Below are 16945 nucleotides of genomic sequence, written 5' to 3' on the forward strand. Positions count from 1 at the left end.
CTTTCTACCGATAGTTTTTGAAAGGCTATTTCTAAACAGTAGTTGTATTCGATCTTTAATGATTCATAGTAGTAGATTTAAATCTTGCTGTTCATTTGTCACGACCCGAGCCCTAGGTCGTAGCAGATTTGTAATATCCATAACTTGGGTAGTCAAAGGTCAAACTTTGACCCTCGTTGAAAAATATTCTTTATAAATGATCATTTAATTTATATTAAATCGTACTATAATTATAAGTTAAAATAATGAAATAACTCCTATAATTATATATAAAAATATTAGTAATAAAAATATGATCACTTATCATTATACATAAAACAATAATATTCCCACAGTTATGTAATCACCAAATAGTTAAATTTAATAAGTCATAAACACCCAAAATAATACTTAGTATTCACCATTCCTCATCCCTAACTATTTCATAGCTCATTCAGATATACCGATCATTAGATTCGAAGTCGAATACATATATAATGTTCAAAAGATAAGACAATGACACGAAATAGAAATAGGCTAAACATATTGGCCCCATCGATAATTCATCTTTTCCACGTTCGCGTCACTAGGCTCCTAGAATGGGAGAGATAGAGGGTGAGCTTATAAAGCCCAGTAGGAAAACAACTAATAACATAGGACTCAAAAATGTAATACAACCCCTGCATGGTTAGCTTTGAAAACAAAACATACATCATCATGTATAAACCAAAATAGAGAAACCACAAATAATCATAAGAGCATAGCTACAAGTGCACATCACACCGTCCACTAGATCCCTAGTTCCCATTACCCACCATAGAAAATCCGACATCCTAAACCGGGTAGCCGGACCTGATAACCACCACAAGGGGGAGGCTTAGAACACTTCCTGTATACAGATGCTAGCTCTTTACACCTACAGGTGAGTGGACACCTGATCTACCTGTGATGACACAGAGACTAGGTCGTGAAACAACAACGTGCACCAATCATGATCACTATGGCTCTCATCAGTATAACAAAATGCAGGTAAACATGAAAAGAAAGAAACATATTCCCTTTATATTTTAGAAAATTAGGCAGCATAACAGCTACATTTGAATAAACTCAAAAATCATAACCTGCATAAATAAGTGAACAAAAATATATATTTGGCACTCAGTGCCCTCAGAACAGATCAGAAAACATGCAGGTTAAGTTTTCAATTTTTCAAACATTTTATAAATATCAAAATTTGAATATGTTTAATGCAATTCAATACGAATAAAATAAGTCAAATAGTCAAGTTGAGTCCCTACCTCTTTAGATACCTCCTTAGAATTTAATCCGAGCCCAAAGCAACGCTCCTAAACTTATCGATGATCTTAGAATGATTTAGTCCAATTTTAATATCACGTTTTTCCTACGTGCACCAAATGAGCAAACGATTATCATCATAGCATTCCTTATTCAAAATCGTGTCCAATGACATATAATATGACCATATTTAAAATTTCAAGTTCCGAAACCTTTCCCAAGCGGTGCACAATAGCGGTTGGTGGCGCTATCGGAAACGTCAACGAATATATGCATGGCATATATTAAAACGATCCTCTCAATGAGTACATCACGAAAATACAGCTCCTTTTCTCAAATGACCTCCGATGTCGCCGGAAAACGCTTCCAAAGGGCAGAGATACCAAAAATCTTGCCGGAGAAAAACGGAGAGTTGACCGGAATGACTTAGTGGGTTTTGTTCCTCTCTTTACGCTGGTTCCAAAGGTACTAACCACTTGCCGAGTGGTGGTTGGAGTTGGCCGGAAAACACAGTCAAAGTTGACGGATCAAAACTTTGACTGGCGATTCCGAACGATTAACGGCGAGTTGGGCTGTGCCGCTTGGCAGTTGTGGTCGCCAGAGCAAGGCGAAACCGATGAGCTGCCGCGCGTCAAAAATGGTAGCTGGTGGTGATTGGGTCTGGTGTCTTGCCACCGGTTGCCAAGAGAAGAAAGAAGAAGAAGAAGAAGAAGAAGAAGAAGAAGGAGACGAGAGTGCTCGGGAAGGAAAAGGAAAAGGAAAAAGAAAGAAAAAATATTCTTATTTTTTAAAACAAGTGGGTCCACCACTTAAATAATATATATATATATTCTTTTTTTTCTTTTTCTTTTCTGAGACTTCACATCATTAGTTTGATTGATTCTGCACTTGTTTATATTTCTGATATATTCTTCTTTTTATTCCGTCGTGTTACAAGTATCTTGATTAATCAGTTTATAGATTGAACTACTAAGATTAATTTTTGATTATATTGCTAACCAATCTGTTAAGGCTGACTGTAAAAATTCATCGTTACTCAAACTTTTTTTTTCCAGCAATGAATAATTCATTGAAAATAATTATAGTGTAATACATCATGAATAAAATGATGAAAATTCTTTATCCAAATTAATTATTTATCCATTTTAAGAGCATGCATAACTGGTCTATAAGCAGGCTTATTAACCAAACGACGAATAAATCTCTCTTTGTATAGTAATTATATACCTATATAGTAATTATATTTTGATTTAAAAAACACTCTAGGAAAATTGGACAACAAACTTGCAATATCATCTAATAAAGAACTCAAAATAATTAAAAAACTTGGATCTTTAAGAGAATTGGTGAAAAAAAAATCCAAAAGACCATGGCCCCCCAAACAAGGTTGGAACTAGAGAAGTTTGATGGAGCAAGCAACTTCAGAAACTCAAAAGAAGGGTGGAATTGTTGGATATTTTTTAATGAAAAAAACCAATTGGTTTTTGTCCCACATTTTTTGTGAATAAAAGTGTCTCAAGAATAGCCTATATATAGAAATCTTAGGCCTTAGTTTTATTTACACCAAAAACTTATATTCATATATATATTTTGTCTTCCTTTGAAGATTAAAGATATATATATTTTCAATATTGTTTTTCCTTTCTACTCTTTAGAGTTCTTAGATATATTCTAGTGTGATAGAATTCGCGTATATTTGGTTCGAGTTACTTGTCGTTCACCGTTGTATCCTGAGAAATAGACGTCGAAACCTCGTAGAGGCGGCGAATCTGTTTTAAGGAAACTGTGTGTTACACAGACCTCGACTTTTAATTTTGTTCTTTATAATTATTGTGTAAATTAATTATAATTGCTATTTATATTATAGTTGTTTATATATTGTTATTTATAATTATAATATTGTTATATATATTATAAGTTATTTATAATTATAATATTATATTGTTGTATATATATATATTATAAGTTATTTATAATTATAATTTTATATTGTTATATATATATTATAAGTTATTTATATTGTATTATTTATAATTATAATATTTATGTATCTTTAATTTAGTAGATATAAATATTGATTTTATTATATTGCGTTTATTCAAGTATTATATAAGATATGTTATTCTTCCAGGAATTTGGTGAATGGGGGACCTCGGATGAGGACCTTGTATTTGCACATAAATGAAAATGGTTTGAATTCACTGATGAAAGAGGAAGTTTTGTGCAATCTTTTCCCTTAGACCATTGTCTTTATTTGAAAACTTGCATTATGGGAAAGCAACATAGATTGAAGTTATGAAGGACTATATCAAGGAAATTTGAGAAGACAAGGAGGTTTGCAATGAAAAAGAGATGGGCTCACTTACCAAGAATGACACTTATTGGGAATTAGCCATTAAACCAGCAAAAAGGAAGGTGATCTCTTGCAAATGGGATTTACAATGTGAAGGATCGTGTAACACAAAATGAACCAGTTAGATTCAATGCTACGTTAGCAGCCAAGAGATTTATACAAACTAAGGGAATAACCTAATACATATGTATTCTCCCAAGTTGTGAAGTATAAGATAATTCGGCTTTAATTTGTTATCGATCACAGTTTAGTTAGACCTTGGAAACATTACTTTTAAATGGTTTCCCCATTAAGCCATTTACATAATGGAACAACCACTTGGATTTTTAATATTTTAAAGATTAAAAATATAAAATTATCTATTAATTGGCTACCTTAATAGACAATATCTTTATTATTCAAAAGTGTGTCTAGAATGTATGATATACATGTTTAATTTTTAGTATATATATGAAAGGCATGTTTATTTCTTATATTGTGTTCATATTGCCAAAGCCAAAGATCTGATTATTTATTTAAAAATGATTTTCTTGTCTTAACTTTTTGAAATAATTAAATTGTGAAATTTGCATGTAATTCGTTCATTTGGAAATTGGAACATACAATGATTTTTCTAGCTAAAAAGATTATTTTTATTTTCAGAAATATTTTCTTAAAATAAAATGAATATTTCCTTGTTTAGAAATGAAGACTTTGGTGCAAAATAAAAGATATTTTATTTAGACTATTTGTTCTATGAATATATATATATATATATATATATGAGCTTTTATTGCAGATTCTGATATTAAATAGGAAAGGATATGAAATCCAATTGGTCGAAAACTTCGTTCTAATGAATCTAGACTATCTGTCCGTCCAGATACACAATTTGTCAAGACAGAATTTGACAGACTAATAGAATCTTCTTTATAAATAATTTGTGCAATTTTTTCTTTGATGTTTGCAAATTTCGTAAACTGCTTTGAAAGACCATTCCTCCTATAAATAAAGGACCAAACAACCACAATCCTGAGTTCTCTCTCTTCTCATATTTAATGTCATTTCTATTTTTGAGGGAGTTGCTTTTGTGAGATTAAAAGTGCATACCTTAATTTATTTTATATAGGTAAAAGAATAAAATAAAAAATGTGTAATTCATAAAATCAAAAGATAAAAATAATTGTATATTTTATCATTGGTAGTGATATATATTTATTACGATATAGTAAAATCATTTACAACTAAATTGAATGCATTATCAAAAAGATACAAGTACAAAGTAAACTATTCGGTTTATCTCATTTATGTTACATTATTTATGTAATTACATAATTAAACTACTAAGTTAAATAATTTATTTAATATTTTAAGTTATAAATTTTATACCTATTAAATAAGATTTTACGAGTATTTAGTTAGTAATTTTTAAGTCTAAAATAAGGCAGCAAAAAGAAATCTAAAATCAATATATAAAAAAACAAATTTCATAGCATTAATTTTTATGAATTTATTTGTGTGGATTTTTTCTTTTGTAAATTAAATATATTTTGAAAATTTTAAATTAAAACTATGAATTTATGTATTATTTAATTATTGAGTAGAGAAATTAAAATAAGTAGTTTCTCAATAAAAATAAATAAACAATAATATAAGAAAATATGTAGATTTATGTCTTATTTTAATGTAACATGTATGTTTGGATAAACAAAATACTTTAAATGAATGAAGAAATATTTAATAAAAGAATAAATTTAAGTAAAGAAGTATTTTTCGGTTTGAAAATATAATTTATAAAGTAATTTAAATACTTTAATACGAAATTTTAAAATATATGTGATGAGAAATTATTATGGTTTATTTATCACTTTCTATTGTTATTAAATTTATTTATCTTATTTAGATGATTTCAAAACAACAACTTCCATTAAATACAACACAAATCACACTTAAATATATATATATACGTACGTATAATAAGCATCCATACATAATATAATTTATATTCCATAACAATTCATATTTTTATATGCCATTAGATAATTAGTAGTTATGATTACCTTTTTCTCCTCTTGCTGCATATGCTATATATACATGAATTCCTCCGAGTAGTTATCTGCTTTAATAAATTGATAACCAAAATGTTAAGTTGATGTATATATTTATTAACTTACAGAAATGAACGTTTTTAAAGAGTATTTTTATATGACATGGTGCATTATTGTTGAATATATAATTATTTTTCCTAGTTAAATATATATTTCGTAGATTTGTATATGCAATTTAACCATGTTATTTTTTTTCCGTAATTAAGCTTCGTGTATGGTTATTGTATAAAGACATAAACTAACTTTTATATTCAATATATATATTATCAGCTATATTACAATAGCTATCATCAATTGCATATATACATATATATATATATATATTGGGTAAATTAGAATATTATGTAGTTATTTATACCATATAGTTATTGTATCAAACACAAAATGATTTGTCAACAACTAATACTAATAATTTTTCTTATACATGCATATAGTTATGTATTTGATAGAACTTTCCACTAGACAGGTCTTCTCTATGAATTTTCTATGCTTTTTGAGTGATGAGACCAAAAAAGAAGAAGAAGAGGAATGATATAAATGTAAATATAGATATATACATATATATATTTCATAATATAATTGATTTATTCATGAAGTGTGTATGCTATATTAGATATGATTAGTTAGTTAATTACCTTTTCTTGCTTGCTGCAGGCTTCATATATATAGATCTACTATGAATTCTTCCAAAGTATTCATCTGCTTTAACGTTAAGTTGATTGAGCTACTAATAATGAATGTAAAGAGTATTATTGTATAAATATACGATGACGTACGTACGTGTTGAATTGTTATTGGATACGCATAATTATCTTTCTTAATTGTATTATGTTGTCTGAAAAATTATAATTATTTAAGTAGAGAAATGGTAAGGGGTACCACTGGTATCTAGCACTACATGGCATATAATTATTGGTGCAATATAATATCGGAGCCCACACAATTTGAATTTATAATTGATATAGAGTATCGTTGAACCACCCCTTGTGGTGTTGGGCACCTTAAAGTGCCAAATAACAACTCCCTTTTAAATATGTAGAATGGTCTATACATTTGACCTAGTCATATTTCTTCCTATTCTTTACCCACGTAAGCAAGGAAATGGACATTCTAACTACTACCTGATTAATAAATTATTAGTCAGACAATCTCAGCATATAAAGAATGACGACTCATCTAGATTGAAAGAGTAGGTAAACGAATTTCGTTTGATTTGTTTGGAACCACTTATCAGAAGAATAATCTATCAGTGTGATTATGATGTTATTCGTGCATCTTAGAGTATATTGAGTTGTTCGATCTAAACAAAATTTGTATATGAAATTAAGTATGCATGCTAATTGACAAATGATGATTATATGTGAACTTCCCATTCATTTTTTTATTTTTTAAAAGCGCTACTTAATAAATATATATTTGCTGCAAAAACATTAACAATGAAAAGAGTCAATTATTCTATAAATATAGTCAAGAAAATAGGACAACGAAGACGAAACAAGATTTCTACCCACTCGACCTTATTTTTTAATCCTAAGTCATCATGTCCTAACTTTACTTGTTTTCATTTTTTAATTATATTATAAAAGTAACTGCTTCAAATAGTTTTTGTGACCACTAGTTGTCTCTCAAAATAGTAACCTCTGAAATTCCGTTTTTTTATGATTACCAACTTAATTATTTAAATTAAATAATTAATTGTTGAGCTGTTACAGAAATGTTTAAACAGATATCAAGACTGTTTTAACAGAAACCAGATATGTTTAAACAGTTTGTGACCAGAAGATAAAAACGAACATAAAGTAAAGAACACACGAATTTTTACGTGGTATCAGCAATCTTTGCAGATTACTACTAGTCCACGAGGCCACGCCCAGAGAATGAAATTTATTAGAAGAATATCTAAACGATTACAAAACCAAATTGACTTATACAAATAAAGACTCTCTCTTGAATCTGTCGCAACTGTTGTAATCTAAACTCCTAATCAAATTTCTGAAGTGCTAAGATCTTGAACTCCCTTCAAATCATAACACTTGCACTTTTCCTCCCGAAAAGTGACTCACGAACAAGACTTCTCCCGAAGCTTGATGACCAATGTCCAAGTGTGTTCAACCTGCACAATTAACACAAAGAAAACAATACAGAAGTACACTGTAATAAACCACTAAGAACTTGCTGGACTCAAGTTCTTCACATAATAAAAAGTCTCTCTAAAACTTGAAAAATATTTGGAAAATAATACACCAAGAGAGATAATTAGAAACCAGCAACCTAAGGATGATTATATACATTTTAGAATCCCTTTAGGTCGTGGAAAACAAATCAGAAATCAAACAGCCAATAAATGGAAAATCTTCCAAAACAGGAAAGTCAGAATCTGTTCAAACAGACTGGCAATCCGTTCAAAAAGATTCATTGAACCTGGACAGTTTTTCAACCCAGTTTCCTAAAATAAATAAGGAAACAATATATAATTTATGATTGCAAGCTGTACACGATTTCTGGGCAACCAAATCAGATAAATAAAATAAATACTAATAATTCCCAATTCAAGAAAAAAAAAATCTTTTATAGGAAAATATATATATTTATTTTATTAACACATAAATAGAATAATCTGATTTATAAAAAGACACATTTCAACAAAACAGGAAACTACCTATTTTTCGAAAATTACCACTCAATTTTACAAAACAGGAATCTACCCATTTCGAAAATACTCCTTTAATTAATTTTGTTTATATTGTCAAATATGCCAATAAAGGATTTTACAACCTCTTTGTTAGGGAATTCACTTTCCTCACACGAGCTTCATCTATAAACACAAAAGCAACAAACCAATAGACACAACATACACAAATTTCAATAGAAAAAATCAGCAAGAAAAACAATAAAATGAACACCAAGAATTATAGAGGTTCAGCCCAAATAACTTGAGCTTACATCCTCTTTGAACTCCCCTTGGGATGTTCTTCTCTGCACTATGAAACAGCAATGAAGATTACAATTTGTCACCACTAGAGAACTTCTACACTTGATGGATTACAATGCCTTGAACCCAAGCAAAAACCCCAAGTACACTTGACCATGTACAAAGAAATCTCTCACCCAAGACCCAAGTGTTTCTCTCTCAAGCTCTCTCTCTTTCTCTCTCTGAAATAGCTCCTATTTTACAAAATGAAATCTGTTCTCATCTCACTCTTAAACAACTGAGATAATAAGACTTATTTATAGGGGGTTTTACAACTGTCATCTAACTTAAAAAAATACCATAAATAAACGTAAACTCATCTGGCAAAATGGTAGACAAGACTGGAAGAAAAAACATAACTTTGCTGATGAATTCTGATGTTTAATGCAGACCAAATATTCTAACAAATTTCCACCTTGGTCTTCATTAAACATGGATTGCAGAGATAAACATAACTTCCCAAGGATCCCAGTTCAGCCATCAACTATCATCCATGATCAATTCCGAGCAAGCTTAGGCAGTAGTTAAACTTGCTCAATGGCAATATCTTAGTTCCAGCATCAGCGGGGTTCTCTTCTGTGGGGACTTTTTCGACATTGATGACACCTTCAGTGACCTTGTCACGAATAAAGTGATACTTGATCTCCACATGCTTAGTCCGGTCATGAAATACTGGATTCTTACACAAATGTATGGCACTTTGACTATCTGAAAAAAATTGTAGCTTTTCCTTTGAACACTTGTAGCTCTTTTAGAAGACCTTGAATCCAAATACCTTCTTTGATTGCTTCAGTAGCAGCCATGTACTTAGCTTCAGTAGTTGAAAGTGCCACTACAGATTGTAGTTGAGACTTCCAACTCACACAATTCCCACTTACTAGAAAGTAATAGGCTGTAGTAGACTTTCTAGTGTCTCGGTCTCCAGCATAATCCGAGTCTACAAACCCACTGATTTCCACCTGGTTATGATGTCGCTTGTACACCAACCCATATCTAGTAGTATTAATCAAATAACGCAGCAACCACTTCATAGCATCCCAATGAATTCTTCTGGGATTTGCCATGTATCTACTTAGAGCACTAATCGAGTGTAATAAATCAGGCCTAGTGAAAATCATTAGATACATTATAGCTCCAACAACATTAGAATAAGGTACCTTGGCCATATCTTCCCATTCAAACTCAGTTTTAGGACAATCAGCATTTGTAAGCTGATATTGACTTGTCAATGGCTGTTTGACAGCTTTAGCACCCTTCATAGAAAACCTTTTTAGAACCTTTTCAACATAAGACTTTTGACTGATGAAGATGGTATGTTGATCCCTATTTCTCTTGATCTCCATACCTAAAATCTTTGTAGCCATGCCCAAATCCTTCATTTCAAATTCTGTTTTGAGAAGAGCCTTCAATTTATTCAGCTTGTCCCTTTTGTCACTAATCAGCAACATATCATCCACATACAACAGTAGATACTCAACATCTTTGAATTGTTGTCCTTTGAAGTAGAGGCAAGGATCATAGTAGCTTCTTTGAAAACCATGCTTTATCATGAACCCATCAAAACGTTTATACCACTGCCGAGGTGATTGCTTGAGGCCATACAACGATCTCTTGAGCAAACAAACTTTATCTTGGCCTTTGAACATCTCAAACTCAATTGGTTGTTTCATGTAAATAGTCTCTTCTAAGTCACCATGTAAAAATGCAGTTTTTACATCCATCTGGTCAATTTCCAGATTGAACTGGGCAACCAAAGATAACATGATTCTTATGGTTTTATATTTAATGAATGGTGAGAAAATCTCTGTAAAATCCACTCCTTCCTTTTGAGTGAAGCCCTTAGCAACCAACCTTGCTTTGTATCTCACTGGTTCTTGATCATTCATGCCTTCTTTTACTTTGAACAACCATCTACATGCTACTACATTCTTTTCTTTGGGTCTATTAACCAGCGTCCAAGTATCATTCTTGTACAAAGACCGCATTTCCTCCTTCATAGCATCAATCCAATGCTTTGAATTTGAACATTTTACTGCCTCTTCATATGAGTTGGGTTCTGAATTAGCTAACTCAAGTGCAGACATCAGTGCATAAGCTATCATGTCATCCCAAGCTGTAAGTGGAAGCTTCTGGACTGGTTTTGGTTCCCTCCTGACTCTGTCTCTTGCAAGCTGATATGACGCAGTCGAATCTGCATGTATTTCAGATGCATCTACACTTTGTTCGGTTTGCATTTCAGCTGGAGTTTGAGTTGGGATCTGAATCTTATTTTCTTCCACCTGGTTTGTGTTGGGTGTTCTTGTTCCCATCTGAACTAAAGTCTCTACTGTACCTGCATTGTTAGTACTATTTTGTTCCTGACCTGTAGGAATGTTAGTTTGAGATAAACAAGGAAAACAATCTTCTTTAAATATAACATCACGACTGATTATAAGTTTGTAACCTTTGTTTTCTTTAACCCATAATTTGTAACCTTTAGTTCCCTGTGGGTAACCCAAAAATACACACTTAACTGCTCTAGGATCTAATTTACCCTCTCTTTGATGTGCATAAGAAGCACACCCAAATACTCTTAAGTAAGACAAGTTTGGTGGTTTATTTGACCATTTTTCTTCAGGTGTCTTAAACTCTATAGTTGTATTAGGACATCTATTTGCTAGATATGTAGCTGTCATTATAGCTTCCCCCCAAAATCCCTTGGGTATACCTGAACTAATCATCATACATCTAGTTTTATCAAGTAGTGTTCGGTTCATTCTTTCAGCCACCCCATTTTGTTGAGGTGTTAATCTCACAGTCCTATGTCTTTGAATACCATTCTCTCTACAATATGAATAAAAAATCTCATTGCAAAATTCTAATCCATTATTGGTCCTCAATCACTCAGATATGAATCAAAAAGCTTACTTGTGCATGGCCCTGATCATTCAGATTTTGCATTGGTCGTGTGTTACCACCCTGGGAGCTAGAAATGGCATAAGCATCATGAACGCACAACCTGTAACGCCCTGGATAACCAAGACTGTTACACTGTGTGTTTAAAGTAGTGCAAAACTTGCTAATCAAGTCATTTAAACAAAGTGTGAATTCAATGTCATCAACAGATTAGGAATAAAAGATTTTGGTCACAAACAAGCTATTTTCATTAAAATGGCAGTTTACTACATGGAAACTCAAAACAGGATTCGGATGTCTTAGTTACAACAAATTCCAAGAGTTACAAGTAATTCAAGCCACTCTAATGGCAAAATATATATTTTAGGTTTCCGTCCCTGTACAATTCCTCGACCGTGGCGGCCGAGCAGCTGACCATGTACACCTCGCCCCCAGAGCTCTCCAACTCGTGGTTGATTCAGCTTACCCTTGCCTTTTCCTGCACCACGTAGTACCCGTGAGCCGAGGCCCAGCAAGAAAGCATGATAACATAGCAAGATCAACATCATCTATCAAATATTTCACAATGCACAACCAAGAATTCAACATTTCATAACATTTATCCAATCAGTGATATCACACAACAGATTAATAGTTTGTCATCCAAACAGCCAGCAAATCACGTTCATAACACAATATTCACAATCATAATCAACAGTTCATCACATCATTAAATGATATTCAGGGTCAGCGTCCTTAGTCGCACCCTCTATTTAATACACTGTCTTCGGCTCTCTTGGGCCGCCCCCAGTGTAATACTCACTGACTCCGGCCAGCTTAACCGAGCTCAGTGATAGATAGGCTGCTTCAGCTACCAGTGGCCGAGCCGCGCCCTGTGCGCAAATATTGATTCCGACACTCTTAGGCCGGTTATCGCATGTCCCGTGGCATAATAATACCATCTCATGACATGATATACAAGTGTAGGGAGCTCTTAGTCCCATCGTGTCCACATGGTTAAACACGTTCACATAACAATGCATACAAACATAGGGATCACTTAGTCCCAACCTAGCCACATAATCAGGTGTAGCTTTCTTACCTTTGGCTTTCAAACGAGCTAGTTATAAGCGATGTTCCTTGAGCGCGATCCGATCCTCGAGCCCTAGCTTAGCACCTAGTCACAACCAAGATAAAGGTTACCATTAACAATCTTAAATGAGCTTCTAAACCAAGTTCTAGTCCTCGGAACATTGAACTTCACCAAATATGGTAAAAGACTCAACCTCGAGCACCCTAGGTTAAATTCCCAAGCCTAAATTCTCAAAATCCCAAAATCCCTTAAGCGCCGCGGCATGGCCCCTGGCAGAACCCTCCATGGGCACAAAAAGAGGTAAGGGCCGCGGCATTGCTTGGACCATGCCGCGGCCCGCCCTCCTTCCTCAGCATGCCACAACATCGAAGGGCTGCGGCTCACCAAGAACCATGCCGCGGCCCGACCCTTCGAACCCAAAAAAAACCACCATTTTCAATCTCTAAACCTCACCTAAAACCATCCTAAAGCCCCCAACTCAAAACCAATTAATAATAACAACATTAGAATAATTTAGACAACACAACCCAACCAAAAATCCAGCCTAAGACTCACCAAAATCCCAATTCCAACTTCTGAAATTTCAAACCCACAAACTCAAAACCAGCCATGAAAACTCTCAAGTCCAACCATCAAACTTCAAATTAATCCTTACCTCAGCTGTAGAATCGTTCTAGCATCCAACCAGCTTCAAGCCCTTCAACTCCTCAGGTTCATATCCCTTTATTCCATCCAAAACTCAAACTTAAAAACTATCTCATTAAAACCCAGAAATTCACATCAGAAAACCTTAAAACTTACCTCAATTGACTGGCTTAATTCTGCTAGTTCTTCAAGCTTCACCAAAGTCCCTAGCCCTAAGCTCCATCCTGAGCTTGCTCTAGAATTCCAGCTCCAAAACCCACAAGGAATGGTGAAGAGATGACCCAGCCGAATGAGAGAGAGTGAGATAACTCTAAGTGTTCTGTTTTTCTTTCTTTCCTTCTTCTTTTCTTTTTCTTAAGTTTCTAAGTTTATCTACAACCTCCACTAACATCAAAAAGCAGAACATAGCCTAACCTTAAGTAAGCCAAATGACCACCTTGTCCTCCCAATAATAACTAAACCTTTAAACATTCTAAGGGCATTTTAGTCATTGCTCCCGATTCCCTCTAATTCCTCAAGTGTCTTAAATATTTACCACTTAATTCCCGTCACCTAGTTAGTCACCAATTATATTTCTCAATACCAAATCATCTCCAATATATTCTCCAAATTCTCAGATACATCCCCAGGCTCTCACCGAGCCGGGTAGAAATCCCCGCTGTGTCTTTCCCGCTAAACCGCTTGTTAGGATCGCCTCAAGCCACAAGCTGCAGACATACCCACATAATAATGTGGTCTCAACATTAACCTACCAGTATACACATAAGTATGCAATTACGCTCTCAGTGAGCCAAATTACCAAAATACCCTCACAACAGAGTATATAACCCCATGCATGCCTTTATCATCATATAATAATATGACCCACATAATCATGCATATAATCATATAATAGCACAATAAATCAATTATGGCCCTCCCGGCCTCCTAATCAAGGTCCTAAACCTTATTAGGGAATTTGGGTCATTACACAACCGATAAAAGATTAGATCTAATCGATATCTGCATTAGATGACTCAACAAGAGCATTAATGCCGGACCGACCTCAAGTTCGATGAAAACTAAAAGCGCTTGTGTGACTTACCCATCAATCACTCATCTATTTAAGCTAGTGACTACCCATCAGTCACTCATCTGTTTAAGCTAGTGACTACCCATCAGTCACTCATCTGATTAGAGCCACTGCAGGAAAGCCCAGGTAACGATTTCGTGACACGGCTATGGGCACCGAGCCCCATAATGACTTGCTTGTCAGTCACTCATTATGGTTTAACAGAACCTCAAAGTGATATTCACTCATTTGTTCAGGGCTATAAGCTCTGTATGATCATTCTGATCATCATTTGCATGGCTTTGGGTACTGAGCCCTGTAGTGACTTGCTTGTCGGTCACTCAGTATGGTTTACCAGAACCTCAAGTGTAGAACCCACATTATTTTGATATAATATAGCCAATAATCACATGATTGCATTGCATTACATATCATACAATATGTATAATTTAAGCATATGCATATTCTTATAAGTGTTTTCATGTATAAGTATAAAAGTTGTGTACATGATGTCTATATGTATGCTCAATATTATTAACCTTGTGGCGCTTGAGTTGTCTTTTTATGGGTGTTTGATGTGCTCAATATATAAGAAAGGATAAAAAATATGGACAAGGCATGAAATTAAGTGAGAAAAGTGAGATATAAAAGGCAAAAGATGTTAAGTGGTGAAAAATAGTACAATGTCGATTACTAGTATTTCGGGGTAAAATTTAGTATTAGTGGATTTACCAAATATAATTGAGGTATGATTAAGGTCTCATTGATGAAGTAAAAATTGTTTTAGAACCATTAGATCAATTCTTGATGGGAGGTATACATAATCAGTGGTATTGATGCAAAGTCAAAACGAGCTTAGCATAAGTGCGCTACGCTCAATCGGGTAAGCATAACTATTTGGTATGAACTCATATGGACCTAAGGTTTGGTTTGAGTGTTTTACACATAAGGATAATAGGCCTAGCAGATGATTAAGTCGAAATTATTGAAGTGATAAGGTTTTCATAAGTCAAAAGGTGAAATGGTGAGGTGAAAGGTGTCAAATTTTGATACAATAAGGCACTACAAGAAACAAGGTTTTTGCCGGTGCAATTCGGAATTGCGTCGGCAAAAACAACTTTCACCAGCGCATTTAGTGAATTGCGCCGGTAAAAGTCCTTGTTTTTGCCGACGCAATTTTGCGCCGGAAAATGTTACTTTTGCCGCCGGCGCAATTCCGACTTGCGCCGGCAAAAGTAACCTTTGCCGGTGCATTTCTGAGTTGCGCCGGCAAAAGTTTAGCAATATCTTATGTAGGGACTTTTGCCGGCGCAATTCACCTAACGCGCCTGCAAAAGTCAGCGTGAAATTAATGGTGTGCACGTTTTCAAGGAGGTAGGTGGCCAGACTTTTGCCGGCGCGTTTTGTTGCGCTGGCAAAAGTAAAAAATGCGTCGGTAAAGGTATGCTTATTTAAATTGCATCGTTTTGAACTAGGGTTTCTCTGATAGACTTTTGCCGGCACAATTTTATACTTTTGTCGGCGCAACAAATCGCGCCGGCAAAAGTCATAACATTATAACTCAGCCGCCCGAGCCTTCTTCTCCATTTTTTTTCATTTTCTCATATTTCTCTCCATAATCCTCTCTTCTTCAACAACGACACCACCTTCATTTTCCCTCTCAAGGTAAGGTAAGTTATTTTATTCTCCATTGTTTGTTTGTTTTGCCCATAAATATTTCCTCTCATTTCTATGTTTTTTTTCTCAGTTGTACACCCCGCCGACGGGACCACTCCGCCACCACCAAACCACCACGCCGACCGAACCACCCCGCCACCACCGGACCACCACGCCATCTGCAGGTATATATTAATATATATTTATATATATATTATATATATATAAATTGATATATATTATGTATTATATATTATATATTTAAACTAATATATATTTAAACTGGTATATATATTTATATTTATATATGTTTTTTATGTTTTAAAATGTATATGTTTATATTTATATTTATGTTTTTTTTTTCTGTTTTGTATTTTCTTATTTTTTATTTTTTTATTTCTGTTTATATATGATTTAATTTTTGTTTTCTATTTTTTTTTTATTTTCATTTTCTGTTTTAAATTTTAGAAAAAAAGGTACAAGAAAAAATAAAATTTTATGTTGTGCTTGATAGTATAGTAAAAATCATTACATTAGATGAATCATAATTAGAAATTAATTTAATTAGTATTCGATTAATCTTAAGATTATGAGATTAGATTTGGTATTATAATAAGATTAAATTTTAGCAATTAAAAATTAAATTTTAAAATATTTTAGAAATTTTAAGTAAATATGCGTTTATGTTGTGCATGTTCTGGGAATATTCTGTATATTGATCTAGTAATATTATGTATATTTTTGTGTGTAGTTTGCAGGTTTTATAAAATTTTGGGATAGTTTAAAATATAGCTGTTATGCTGCCCAAATTTTGTTAGTCTTAGGAAAATTAACATTAATTACAAAAAATATAGCCGTTAACATTAATTTTTATTTTAATGCTTTATATGTATTTGTTTCTCTTTATAACAACTATATTTAAGTTACTTTTATAATATAT

Source organism: Humulus lupulus, chromosome 6 (genome assembly GCF_963169125.1).
Source record: "Humulus lupulus chromosome 6, drHumLupu1.1, whole genome shotgun sequence".
NCBI lineage: Eukaryota > Viridiplantae > Streptophyta > Magnoliopsida > Rosales > Cannabaceae > Humulus > Humulus lupulus.